At 36.0% G+C, this 15,056-nt stretch overlaps 1 protein-coding gene across 2 annotated transcripts in view; it reads left to right on the forward strand.

Annotated features, from left to right (window-relative positions):
• LOC106880136 (tyrosine-protein kinase transmembrane receptor Ror2) overlaps positions 1-15,056 on the forward strand; it is a 715,149-nt gene that overhangs the window by 368,989 nt on the left and 331,104 nt on the right. The window lies entirely within an intron of this gene.

Raw genomic sequence — 15,056 nt, forward strand, 5'->3', positions numbered from 1 at the left:
TATATATATATATAGCATTATGAGCAGAGAGAGTTCATACATACATACACTCATACATACATACATACATACACACACACACACACACACACACACACACACACACACACACACATCACATACATATATATAAACGCTCACATGCTGTACCGAAGGACTTTTCTTTCTGACATGTTTTGAACTTACGATTACTTCTGAGTGAAAGATTATATTTCATATTTCTGTATTTGTCCTTTAAGTGTTTAATGCGGGAAAATAGAATTTCTGAGTTCAGCAACCTTTTAATAACTTCTCAGTGATAAGTTCACCACGCGATAACAATAGTTGAGACATGGTGCATGCGGCAAACATCATTGTAAGGGTTTTGCTTTGTACATCGATTTGAACAATCGGTTTCGCGCTAAGGATTCAGTGTAGTGTTAACAATCCGATTATGTAAACCCTGCACTCATCAGTGGTAGTCGATTTAGAATGAAATATGGTGACTGTTGTCTATTTTTGGAGGTGAATTGACACATACTGTTTGCGGTTGTTGTGAAAAAGTTAATGAAACGGAACGAGTAGAGGACTGAAGTGAGAATTATGCCACTTTAGTACGAAAACATCGCCATTTGGGTGGTTATATAGTAAGTCGTTTAGAGTTTTCTGGAAAAGTTTGTGTGGAATGTGTGTCTCCTTAAGGCTGTTGTTCTTGTGGAAATAGAATGTGTATAATCGTACTGTATGTGTAAACTTTGCAGAGGGTGTGAGCATATATATCTGTATTAGAGTATTTCCTTTTTTTATGCATTGGTTAAGTTCGTGGGGCTTTTATGTATGCTTGTGGTGTGTGTAGGAGCACAGTATGTGTGGGAGCTTATACTGGTGGTGGTTGGGGTGGAAAACAGTCTAGGTGTCCGCCGTGTTGGGGTGTGCGTGTTTGGGGGATTTGAAGGACTAGAAATTATAGTTATGATGGGGCATGCAGATATGACAGGATATACTTCTTTTCTTGTGGGCAAGGGTTAAAAATTTCTCTTTTGCTATTCACTTCTGTTATTCAGGTAAATGCCCGTGTACTGCCGCTCTTTAAAAATCACTCTTTTCTCAGCTAGGCATAACCTGAGCTTCTTGCTGCTGTTGAAGTACGCTTTACATTCTCTAGAATCTTTCACTTTATGCTGTAGTCGGTGGCGCTTTCTTTCAAAGACCAAACTTTCTTGGCCAGGCAGGGTTGTGGCCTTGCGTCTCTCCGGGATGTTGATGGAAGATTTGTGAGTGTTACAGCGATTTCTTTAGAGGTCTTTAGTTTCTCCAACTTTCGCACGTTTGGTTGCCCATTCACTCCTATGGCTGTTACCTTTGCCTGGTATACGACGGTCTCCGTTTTACAGTCGCTGTTCAGTGGACATGTTGTGTTACCTCTACATGAACATCCTGCTTTTGTCTCAAAAATCGTTTTTACACACACTGGGTGCACAGCTAAAGGCAATTATCAGGGCATTGCTACAGAATATTTTGTTGAACCTTTGTGTGCGGGTGAAGTGCTTATCTACTAAGCTTAGAAAAATCTTACTTACTCGGGTTTTAACACTTAAAGAGAAGAGCGGTGTGAACCACAACACTTTGCGGTGACGCTTTCTCTTGTAGGGGGTAGCGTTTGGCGTGTAAATACCACTACCCTTTAAACTTCTGGTGGCCAGAGCCTCAGTGTGTATACGGGGCGACAGCATCAAGAATCTCTTTGCGAGATATTAATCTGCTGACGCCCTGTACCAAGTTCTTGAAAACGATGGCTTTTCGACAGGAACCTGTGTTAATGTATAATAGCTTCTCGTTTCGCTTCCTAGATGGTCTATAGGCACCGGACTCCAAGACCAGGATCACTATCATCAGTATCACCGTCATCAATTTCACCCTCATTAACAATCATCATCATCATCACCAACATCATCATCATCATCATCATCATCATCATCATCATCATCATCATCATCATCATCATCGCCAACATCATCCTCATCTTCATTATCGTCAGTTTTATCTATTTAGCACTTCGTCTGAAACAGTATATATATAGAAAGACAAAAGATGAATTTGGTAAAGTAAAACGAAAAAAAAATAATAAATAAAAATTATTATTTATTACTTGGTATTCATTTATTGCTTTGTATTTTATGCGTAAGTTTGTGTTATTGGGTTTTCTGCCAACTTCCTTATTTCTCACAGTAATGTTGTGAAAACAATATTTCATAATTTCATAATTTCTATTCACACCCTCGCGTGTTTTCAAACTGGTGGACTGAATAGAGAATATAAAACATTATTTAATATCGTTTTTAAAATGGGTTCATTTCTCGTTTAGACTGACTAATTCACATTCGAGAAGTTTATAACTTAATGATCGTAACCAGGATAGAAATAATGATCTCAAATCGATATTATAAACATTTAGCTCTACCCTACCGCTACATCACAACGGCACCTATTGATTTATGTATTTTTTCATTGTATGTTTCTTTCACAGAAGGAAGCACAGTTTCACAGTTAATTTGGTGGATATTCAACATCGATTAACAGGATTTTATGAGTGTAAAATTCTTTTCATTTCTGCTTACGTTGAATTCTATGATTTTAAACAGAGTAAATAAATTATTAATTTTTATTCAGAGGGAAGGGAAATTGAAGTTCGTTTATCGAATCGTCTGCGTAGAAATTGAAAAGATCGCAGTATACAGAAGGTTACTCAACTTTCCACCGAAGAAATTGCATACAATAATAATAATAATAATAATAATAATAATAATAATAATAATCTCGAGAAGTACGTGGAACACATAGGGGCTGCAATAAGGGTGGAACACTTGCAGAAAACGGCACTGCTAGGAACCGCTCGAATACTCCGGAAGGTGCTCGAAAAATAAGAGGTGTTACCTTAGTTAAATGGTAGTGAACAGCTGACACCGTAGTAGATCTCCAGCGTTAGAATCTGTGCAAAGGCAAGGATGATGATGATGATGATAATAATAATAATAATAATAATAATAATAATAATAATAATAATAATAATAATACTATTTTCTAATCAAGGTACAAGGCCCGAAAATTGTTGGGTAGGGGGCGAGTCGATTAGATCGACCTCAGTACGCAACTGGTACTTAATTTATCGACTCCGAAAGGATGAAAGGCAAAGTCGACCTCGGCGGAATTTGAACTCAGAACGCAAAGACAGACGAAATACTACTGCTAAGCATTTCGCCGGCGTGCTAACGTTTCTGCCAGCTCGCCGCCCTAATAATAATAATAACAACAACAACAGCAACAACCACAACAAAACAACAACAACAACAAGAAAGACAACAACAACAATAATAATAATAATAATAATAATAATAATAAAGTGGGGTGGGGCTAGTCGACTTCCTCAATCCCTGTACTTCACTGATCCTTTATTTTATCTGAAAGGATGAAAGGTCGACCATGAAGGGATTTGAGCTCGGAATGAAAAGCACGAGAATAGCAACGCGATAAAGATTCTTCCAGATCACCGCCTTAATAATGGTAGTAGTAGTAGTAGTAGTAATAGTAGTAGTAGTAGTAGTAGTAGTAGTAGTAGTGGTGGTGGTGGTGGTGGTGGTAGCGTCTTACGTAAGTACAAGGCTCAATTGTCCCAAGGCTATTGTTGCTCATAATGTCCACTAACCTTATATTGTATGGCCGCTAAAATGCAGTGGGCATTTGGCAGCATGCCAAATGGCAAGTGACCAACTTTAGTTTGCGCTTGACCCAGGACTACAGTATGGTCAAATAATGAAGCAGGCATTCGCATTAAAATGTAATTAATATTTCTGTTGAATCATTCATTGTATTCGTTGAAACGAACAATAGGCAATGTGACACTGTAGTAATAACATATACTATCAGTATCATTATCACTCGCATCGTCAGTGCCACAACAGTGTAAAGAGGAACGACATTCTAAGTATCTCGATCATATCAGGAGAAAGGCAATAAATTTCAATTTACACTCATCAAAAGTCAACTTCCATCCAATTTCCATTGTAAAATTTTCCCGAAATCCAAATTAAATCCTTTTGTTATACAAAGCTTAATAGACAGATGGTCGTCAACGGTTTAAATTAATTATTGTAAACTGAAATGAGCAATATAACTGATCTAATTTAGTATATATTGATTTCGTTTCATACTGACTTGATACCAAATTAGAGTTTCCTAGTCGGTTTGTCTACAGAGGGCTGAAAAGCAAGGATGATTCTCGTAAAAAATCAACTTAGAAACCTCAGAATCTGTAATCTATCACTTAAGAATTTGTTTTAAACCCTCAGACTTGAAGTGTTTTATACTGAGTCAGTCCTAACCTAAAGTGTCCTTGATTGTCCGAATACAGAAGGATAAAAAGTCGGATGTTGCTCATAGAATTCCAACTTATAAACCTCAGATAAAAACAGTGAAGAACGTATGATACAGAAAAGAAAATATTTTGTTTTTCTGAAAATTAACTCCAGTGCTTTTTAAGGAAGAGTAAGTAATGTCGTTATAAAACATTGCTTAACGCAAATCGCAAATTCTCTCTAAATCACTAATCCATACCATTGCTATGTATTTGTTTTAAACCCTCAACATTTGAGCAGTATTTCCCATTGACTAGATTCCAACTTAGTTCATTTGTTTATCTGCTTACAGAGAGGGGGAAATTTCGGATGATTTTGAGAGGATTTGAACTTCGAAACCTCTTAAGAAAAGAGAACTGAGAACAAATGATTCTAAAAATAATACATTTTCTATTTTTAAAGTTAAAAAATGATATCTACAGAAATTTCAGTATTTTCAGAACTTCTTCAATGTAGTTACTAATATAGTAACAAAATTGTGCTTAATGTAAGCCACAAGATTTCACTAAAACGGTAAACCACAGCATGGAAATTTATTGGTTTTAAATCTTGAATCTTACAGCTTTTTACATTCACTCGGTTCCAGCTAAGAGTCTTCTAGGGAGCATGCACAAGAAGAAAAGTAAGGATGCCTCCGATAAGATTTGAACTAAGAGCCGTCGGATAGAGAGATTTCAGTAACGTAATGCAACTGAATGTAATGCATTTTACTTTTCTAAAAGTTTACAGAATTTCAAATGCAGAAATTCGAACTACTTAATGTAACAGAAAAATCTCTCTAAAACGATAATCCATGTCATATTAAAGATAGCAGTTACCTTTCAAACCCTCAATCTTAGTGATTTTAAAACGAGCCCACCACGACAAGAAACAACAAACGACGAATATATTGCTTCTGCATTCGTGTCTTTAGTGTGTTCAGGTACTGTTGCGCAGGGCTAACAAGCAAGTATTCACAATATCCAACGAATGGGTTCCATTTTTCAAGAAAAATACACCAATTAAAACTAAATATTTAATCTAAAGCTGTCCAAAGTCGGTGAGATGGTAGAATCGTTAACTCACTGGGAAAAACTTTAAATGGCATTTCGTCCAGCACGTTGAGCGCTGAGCTCAAATTGCTTCGTGGTCGATCTGTCTTTCATCTTTTCGGAGTCGATAACATAAGTACCATTTGAGCACTGAGGTCGATGTAATTGACTTAGAATTAGTGGACTTGTGCCAAAACAAATGTAATATTTGATGATAACTAGTTGTAGAGCATCCGATAAGATTTGATCCAACCACGTGCCATTTCTAACCAGTTCTACTTTTAGCTCAGAAATATATATTTAGGACGACATTATCAAATATTTCCTCCCATTTATTCTTTTTTACTCTAAGCACAAGGCCCGAAATTGTTTTGGGAGGGGGGCCAGTATATTAGATCGACCCCGGTACGCAACTGGTACTTAATTTATCGACTCCGAAAGGATGAAGGGCAAAGTTGACCTCGGCGGAATTTGAACTCAGAACATAAAGACAAACGAAATACCGTTAAGCATTTCACCCGGCGTGCTAACGTTTTTTACTTCTTTATTGCCCACAAAGATCTAAACAAAGAGGAGACAAACGAGGACAGACAAAGGGATTAAGTCGATTACATCGACCCCAGTGCGTAACTGGTACTTAATTTATCGACCTCGAAAGGAGGAAAGGCAAAGTCGACCTCGGCGGAATTTGAACTCAGAACGTAACGGCAGACGTTTCTGCCAGGTCACCGCCTTATTTCCTCCCACTTATTAAGACGTAGAGCGCCACCTCAGAGAGATTAGTTATTTTTAGTAATTCCAATGACCGCATAGGGCGTCTCTCTCGCTCTCTCAAAATAATTTTTCCGTGTGTGTGTCAGATAACATCTTTTTAATACGTAGAAAGTTATTTCAATGCTCGTAATGTATTTGTTATATTTTTCATTTCCTTGTATTTATTTTATTTCATTCTATTTTATTCTAGTAATTTTCATTTTCTATGCCACAGTAATTTGATGTTCTCTGCAAAATTTAAGACATTTGCATATGGTTAAGGAAGTGTTTTACATGTTGTTAAACATCACCCCAACACCACCACGACTACTTCTACTGTTGTTACTACTACTACTACTTCTACTTTTAATATTAATAATAATAATAAAAATAATAATAATAATAATAATAATAATAATAGTAATGATAATAATAATAATAATAGTAATAATAATAATAATAATAATAATAATAATAATCTCTCAACCATGAGGCAGAAATGATATCTGTTTTGTCAGCTTGGCTGACAAAACAGATACCATTTATACAAGGCATACAGATTAAATCGATTTGTCACAAAATCACAGCAGAACAAAAACAAAACAACAGCTAGCGATACAATAACTGTGGCATGGTTTAAATTCCTATCAATATTGTAATATCGCATTAAAAATCTTTATCCTTCTAATTTTTATCTTGATTTTTTCAAATCAGATATTTCGTTTTTTATTATCAGATTTTCTTTTTTCAAATCTGCAACATGGTAAACCTTCTCACGTATTCAGATATTTCTGTCAATTGTCTCTGAAAGTTAATTAAAAAATCCTAACAATCCTAAGATAATGTCGAGACTAAAAATATGGAAGGCTAGAAGAGTTTAATTTTGGGACATTATGTTGCACTGCCTTTTTATGGACTTTATTTGTCATTGTATTCTTCCATTTGCCATTGTTTAAATTATCACCTTTTAATTATTTAGCAAAAGGCATACCCTAACTGTATAGAGCTTTCTTTAAAGGCACTCCAGTCTTAAACATCCCGTCTTTATATATATATATATATATATATATATAGAGAGAGAGAGAGAGAGAGAGAGAGAGAGAGAGAGAGAGTGAGTGAGTTCATAGATCCAATAGAGATAGAATCAAGAAAAAGTGTACTCCATCTAGTGAGAGATAAATATCAACTTAATATACAACCGGAAGTGCTACTAACAGTTTCATGCTTCTATGATACTTCAAATAGACATATTTATAAAATACGCTATATATCTCCAAGCAATCTTTCAGATCTTGAATGATTGGTTGGGGAAACGTGACGTATTTTATAAATAAGCATGTTCAAGTATAATAAAGCATGGAACTGTTTGTACCTCTTTCGGTTGTAAATTAAATCTATATATATATATATATATATATATATATATCAGGGACTGCATTGTCATCCATCCTTTGAGTGACTTAAAAGAGGTTTGACTGTTATTTCGAGCAGATCAAGCAATCAATATAGGGACTCCCTCACCTTGTTATTTCGAAGTGCTATTGTGGGGCCCGAGGTCAGGAGCTGCAGAACATTTTGTTTTAAGATCAAATCTTTTTCAGGAGAGGTGCTTCTGTGTCCCACAGGCAGCCTTCGATTTTTTGGTATCCAAATGGGTTTTAACCTAATATTTACATTAATATTTATAGCTTTTTATACATGAAGCGTAAGTTTAAACTGGTACTCCGTCGGTTACGACGACGAGCGTTCTAGTTGATCCGATCAACGGAACAGCCAGCGCATGAAATTAGCGTGCAGGTGGTTAAGGACTCCAGAGACATGCATACCCTTAACATTAAGTTCTCAAGGAGATTCAGCGTTATACAGAATGTGACAAGGCTGGCCCTTTGAAACACAGAGGTACAACTCATTTTTGCCAGCTGAGTGGACTGGAGTAACTTGCTCAAGGACACAACGCGTCGCAGAGAATCGAAGACATGATCGCGAGCTCAAAACCATAACCGCTAAGCCATGCGCCTTCACTAGTATAAGTTTACCATAAAGAATAACGTAACACTTTAGAATTTAAGTAGAAACTATTCGTATATGTGGATTCCTTTTTTGCAGTGAAGTTATATACATTTTAAAATGTAAAGGAAATGAATTTTTTAAAAATGTCATAAATCAATATATTACTGCCTGGTCTAAATATGAGTTTGTATTTTCAACAAAATAAAAATGTGCAAATATAAAAATAAAATATATCTGCTACTGTCTATAGTTTAAATAACTGACATCAACCGCCAGGCGATAATTAGTATTTGACTGCTCGGAATAGAACCAATTCCTTAGATATGACAACCTACCAACAAACAAAACACATTCTATGTGGACACTAAATTGGTTAGAAATAGCAGTCAAATATTCGTCAGACACACACCATGCTGTATTGATAAAATGAGAACAAGTTTGACGTTGTGATTCCTGAAATAAAGTTGATAGATGGATATGGTTACGATACTGTTAACCATTGGTCATCTCGGTCAGGGCGAAAATAAAGCATTCGATTACTTATCATCTACACAAAATCAGTTTTTATATCGCATTATGCCTACTATTATTCGGTATATCTCTACAATCATGTCCAAAAATAACACGTTTGTTGCAGCCATTTGTAAGTGAGAAATATTATTTAGCGAGAGACATAACACGTCGCCTTGCATAACACCAGCAGTCGAACAATCTTTGAGAGAGGAAACTCTGGTGCAAGCATTCAAGCCAGGCCTCTGATCTGAGAGTAGCATCCTACATTCTTTTTACTAGTTTAGTACATACTGAAAACTTCTTAATTGCTGCACTTCCTGACTTGCATTGATCTATAAACCATAACGAAGAAGGAAACAATAATTGTTCTATTATGTTTAATATACTAAATCAAACAATTGATGAAATATCGTTTTTTAGTTGCTGGGACTGGTGATTGGGGCAGTAGCCATAGCTTTTGCAGGCCGTCCTGAATCGGTGAAATCGCTACCATTCACGTTTTTCTTGAACATTTAGAAGTTAATATCTACAGAAAAAGCATGAGTAGGATGGGAATTTATGAGGGTCATGTTTTCAAAATGAATGACTGGATGTAATGTTTAGTGCATGGCCTGAAAGGGTGATGGTAGGAGGATTAGAAAATGGAACGGGAATGCTTGAGTGACGGTTGCCTGGACCCAACCAGATCTGAGGAATAGTGATCATTATAATAGTGATAGAAACAGGCAGAGAGAAGACGGTGTGCATGTCTGCGAATAAATTTGGACGTTTCAATGTGCAGCAAGAGCAGCACCGTTCCAGATGTGAGAATAATATACTCCGTTGTGGTCTACCTTGAACTTTCTAAATCATCAAAACTGTTGGAAATCGCAGTCTCTTCTGACCTTGAAGAGAAGGGCCAGTCGTTGTAATGCAGTCTTAGCTCTGACGAGGATGAGCTTTCGTTAGAACAGATCCCTAATAATAGTGAAACGCAACAAGAGTGAACTTAATTACTTAATTAGATAACTAGTAGATTGATAATGATAAAAAGAACTAAAATAGCATCAATGCGTCTTTTTACTGGCAAAAATTACCCTCTCAATTTCAACAACATTTATCAAAATCTTTTGTTGGTGACTGATGGTGCTATCTGACATAAATTAAGGAACTAAGGAACTAAGGAACTAAAGAAATTTATTTCCAACTTCTTTCCAATATCAATCAGAGATCAACATCTAGTCGTGATGAATGCATTCTCAGAATATTTTCTATTTCTTGTATTTTATGTCACTACTGGATATTCTATATCTATCTATTGTGTTCATAGAAGACACCTTTCGATTTGGTTCTTGTTACAGCGAAACACTAAGAAGTTTATTATTATTATTTCTATGGAATTGGAACTCTATCTTATTGATTTGAAGCAGATATCAGCAGAGTAACTTCTTCCACTGAAAATGGAAATATAGTAAATCTGGCTTTTAATGGCTTTTAGTTCACTGAAAAGCTCTGTTTGTTTTCCTGTCAGAACATTTTCGTATTCTTCAATAAAGATTGGCCACGTGCCTAAAAGAATTTAGGCGGTCAAGATTTCTCTTGTCAATGAAGATTTCGTTTTAGTTCAGCTTTACTACTGTGAAAGCTAAATCAACATTTGAAAGTCAGAATATATTTTGAACAAGGAGTTTATTTTCGAGGCCTGTTTATTTACATAGTTACCTTATTCTTCATAACAAAAAATATAAAAGAACCATGCGCACTTCTCAAATTAGTTATGGGCCTAGGATTTGTTTCATCATCATCGTCATCATCATCATCATCATCATCATCATCATCATCATCATCATCATTATCATCATCGTCGTTGTTGTTGTTGTTGTTATCATTATCATTACTATTGAGATGGCCTAATCGGTAGCAGGTCGGACAAAATGTTTAGCGACATTTAGCATTAAATCCGCCCTTAGGTTCTGAGTTCAAATTCCGTCGCGGTTGACTTTGCCTTTCATCTTTTCAGAGTCTATTAAATGAGTACCAGTGACGCACTGGACTCAATTTAATCGATTTGCCCCTCCCACCAAATTTCATGTCTTGTCCTTTAGTAGAAAGAATTATTATTATTATTATTATTATTATTATTATTATTATTATTATTATCATCATCATCATTGTTGTTGTTGTTGTTGTTGTTGCCTTTGCACAGTTTCTAACACTGGAGATGTACTACAGTGCCAGCTGTTCACTACCAGTGAACTAACGTAACACCTCTTATCTTTCGAGCACCTTCCGGAGCATTCGAGCGGTTCCAAGCAGTGCTGTTTTCTACAAGTGCTCCACCCTTATTGCAGCCCCTATTTGTTCCATGTGCTTCTCGAGATTTTTGATCACTGTTCCCAGGGCTCCGACAATTATTGGTACTACTGCTACCTATTTCATTGACCATAACTGCTTAACTTCCCAAGCTAACCTGTCATATCTCTCAACTTTTCTTTCTTCCTTATCTCATACCTTGTTGTCAGCTGCGCATGCTATATTTATGATCCAGCATGGTTTGTTTTCTTTCTCAATCAAGACTATATCCGGCTTCCTATCTCTATCTCATGGTCGCACTGAATCATAAAATCCCACAGGATCTTTTTATTTCTATTTTCAACGATACCTTCAGGTTTGTGGTCGTACCAATTTGTTGCCCTGTCAAGTCCATACTTATTCCAGAGTGTCTAATGGACAAGCCTGGCTACAATGTCGTGGCGTCTCTTATATTCCTTCTGGGCTAGTGGTGTACATTGGCTGGTAATATGCCATACGGTTTCACCGTTTGTCCACAGATTCTACACTTATCACTTTCTGCTGTGCTGTCTATTCTGCATTTTATGGAGTTTGTTCCTAGTGCTTGCTCTTGGGCAGCACAGATTAGAGCCTCCGTTTCCGGTCTTAAATCACTTTTAATCATCCACAGCCATCTATTTTCTCTGTCTATCTATCTATCTATATATATATATATATATATATATATATGGGTGGAAGACTTAAAGCGTCGCTTGATTTAACACTACATTAATCTACAAATTTTCGCGGCGTTCTGCAACTTCTGACAAATCATTTTTTAACTTACAATTTCACTTGGAATTTAACAGCTGTAGTTGATCTGGTTTTTACCTCATTAGAAGTTAAGTCTCCATCCTTAGTCAGAAAAATTAGTACCGTATTGGTTTTAGTGTTATTTGTACAAAACTACGCAACCACCTATACGTGAAGGAACAAGTACCGTCTTCCGTCGCTTCCATTACACACACACACACACACACACACACACACGGACTTCGCTGAAAAATATTTAAGCATCACACACATAAACACGCGTCTACACCTTACATTTTTCTACTACTAACTATACCCGATATATGAAAAGAAGTCATAAAAAAATTATTAAAAAGGATAAATAAAAAACGTAAACACAGTAACAAATAAAATCGATAAATAATATTATTTTATTTCATTTTTTAATTAGACATAAAACCCAAGAGTTATTGAGAAATGAGAAAAGATCAAGTTATGAAATTTTATGCCTCTCCCTATGGCCAAACTTAACGAATGCAATCAATATCTAACGTATACTATAAATAAAGGAACAGAATAAAAATAATAAAATCCCAAATTTCAAATTAGATTTCGCATTTATTGAAAAATGTTCTGTGTTGATTTAATTGAATTTCAATTACTCTATTGATCACATGTCTGTTATGGTTAATTATAGAGAATAAATTCGTAAAAATCATCTCATTCTTTTTCTATTTTGAGATCTTTCTGCAAGGTTTCTTTCTCCTACTCCTCCTCTCTCTCCCTCTATCTCTCCTTCTCTTCTCCTCTCTCTACGTTTTACCTTATTTAACGAACACATACCATGATCCATCTCCTACCTCAATTCTGTTAGTCTTCTCTTATATCATAACATGTCTTTCCTCCTTTCTGTTTTACTAACTGCCTACACCATTCTCTCTCTTGTTCTATAAACTTACCAATTCTCGATCCTCTCCTATCATCCATTCTCTTCAACTTCTTTTACCATCAAAAGTTTCTCCATTACGGGTCCCTTGCCTCTATTCAGACTCCCCATTACTTTCCATTCTCTCTCTCCCCGATCTCTCTCCATCTATACGCATAGATGTATGAGTATGTGACTGTATATATGTGTGTATATGCATAAATATCACAATCAGTCTTGCCCAACACCCCGCTACGTTTTTTCTAAAAACGTCCCTCTCCTCAAGAACAGACAAACTGTATATATCAGACTGAGTAAAATGTAAGCAACGTTTTGGCACATCAAATTCATTACAATATATATCAAGGCGGAAATCTTATTCATCAAAATAAGTACGATTACAATCAACACATTTTTGCCAACGAGTTACAAGTTTATTTATTCTGGTAACAAAAATTTAGAGATCTGGAGCTGATGAATTCTTCGAACTTACCTTCAGCATCGGTTTGATTTTTCAACTCCTTCTCTTGCAAGAAACCGTCAAAGTGCTTTAAAATAGTCGTAGTCGGTAGGAGAAAGTTATGGAGAATAAGCTAGGTGGGGAAGAACATCGTAGTTCTATCAACTTCTGGAACATCATTAGTGAAACGTGTGGGCGAGCATTGTCATGAAGAATGATTGGCCTTCTTCTGATAACCAGTTTGGGATTGAGGGGTAGCAGTTTTTCGTTCATTTTGGCAATTTCATGGCAATATGTTTCAGCAGTGATGGTTTTTCCGGGTTTTGAGAGGTTATAGTGGATGAGTCCAGCAGCACACCTCCAAACACTCACCACAACCTTCTTTTTGAAGAGCTCGGGCTTAGGGAAGGTTTTCAATGCTCCATTTTTCCCCAATCACTGCGAAGAACGTTTCTTTAATTATTGTACAGAATCCACGTTTCATCGCAAGTTACGATACAGTCGAGAAATGAATCGTTCTGGTTATGGAGAAGCGACGAGCAAATTTCATACCTGCGCATTTTCTGAATTTCATTCAAATCGTGTGGTACACATTTGCCGAGCTTTTCTGATTTTCCGATCGCATGCAAATGGTTGCAGGCAGTTTCCTGGCTAACTTAAAGTTATTTTGCCTGTTCTCGAGTGGTTTTACGTGGTGTGGTTCTTTCTCAATGACAGTTTTTAATTGACCGTCATCGATGATAGATGGGCGTCCATTTTGCTCACGATGTTCAAGGCTCAGGTCTCTACTGCGAAATCGTTTAAACCATTTTCGAGCTGACCACTCACTGGTCATTTCCTCACCAAACACTTCGTTAATATCGCGAGCAGTTTCAGCTGTTTTACGTCCTTTTTGAAGTTGAATAACAAAATTGCTCGAATATCGCACTTTGACAGTTCCGTTTCCGATGATTGTAACAACAATGAAAAAAATAGCAATGTTAAATTATTGATGCATTTGGACAAATCTATAATTCTATTTTCTATGTATCTTTGTAAGTAAACATGCACAAACATAAAATCCGATACAAATTGTTCATGGTTCAAAACGTTGCTTACTTTTTAGAGCTGGCTTTTCTGATATATGACCATCCCCAAGTACAACAATATATATATAAGCTTATATGTGTCTATATAAATAGACATGTATGAAGTGTGTGCATATATATATATATATATATATGCACACACACATACACACATAAACACACACACGCTCACAGACACACACGCACGCGAAGTCACACACATATATGTGTGTGGGTGTGGGTGTGCAAAAATGTGCGTGTGTACTGCGAAAATTATTAAATACACGAAGATTATATATTAGGTTTACGCTGAGGAAAAATAGAAAAAAACATCATTTACATACACGCGCGCACACAAAGGACAGAGCTCTTCCTTCATTGAGAACAAATATCCAGGCCTTTACAATGGCTTACACATCTTATTTACTGGTCTCACCAACGTATACTATATAACGGAAGACCCACTGCACTTGACAGAAGACCAATCGAAGCGCCTTCTATAGTTTGGTAGGAATAAATCTATTGTATTACAAATACAGGTGCACGCAAACAATTTTTCGCCTGCGTTACAGGATTGCTATACAGAAAACAGATGGTCCACTGATGAAAACATTGAAATGGGCGATGACAGGTCTTATATACTATGTTTTAGATATTTGCATTCTATACACACATAAACATATATGTGCGCGCATGCGTTTGTGTGTGTATGTGTGTGTATGTGTGCGTGCATTCTATGAATTCAAACGTAAATATATATATATTTAAATATATATGTATATACGTGTGTATATATGTGTGTGTATATGTGTGTATATATATATATATATATATATATATATATATATATATATATATATATAT

This window comes from Octopus bimaculoides, chromosome 8 (genome assembly GCF_001194135.2).
Source record: "Octopus bimaculoides isolate UCB-OBI-ISO-001 chromosome 8, ASM119413v2, whole genome shotgun sequence".
Lineage (NCBI taxonomy): Eukaryota > Metazoa > Mollusca > Cephalopoda > Octopoda > Octopodidae > Octopus > Octopus bimaculoides.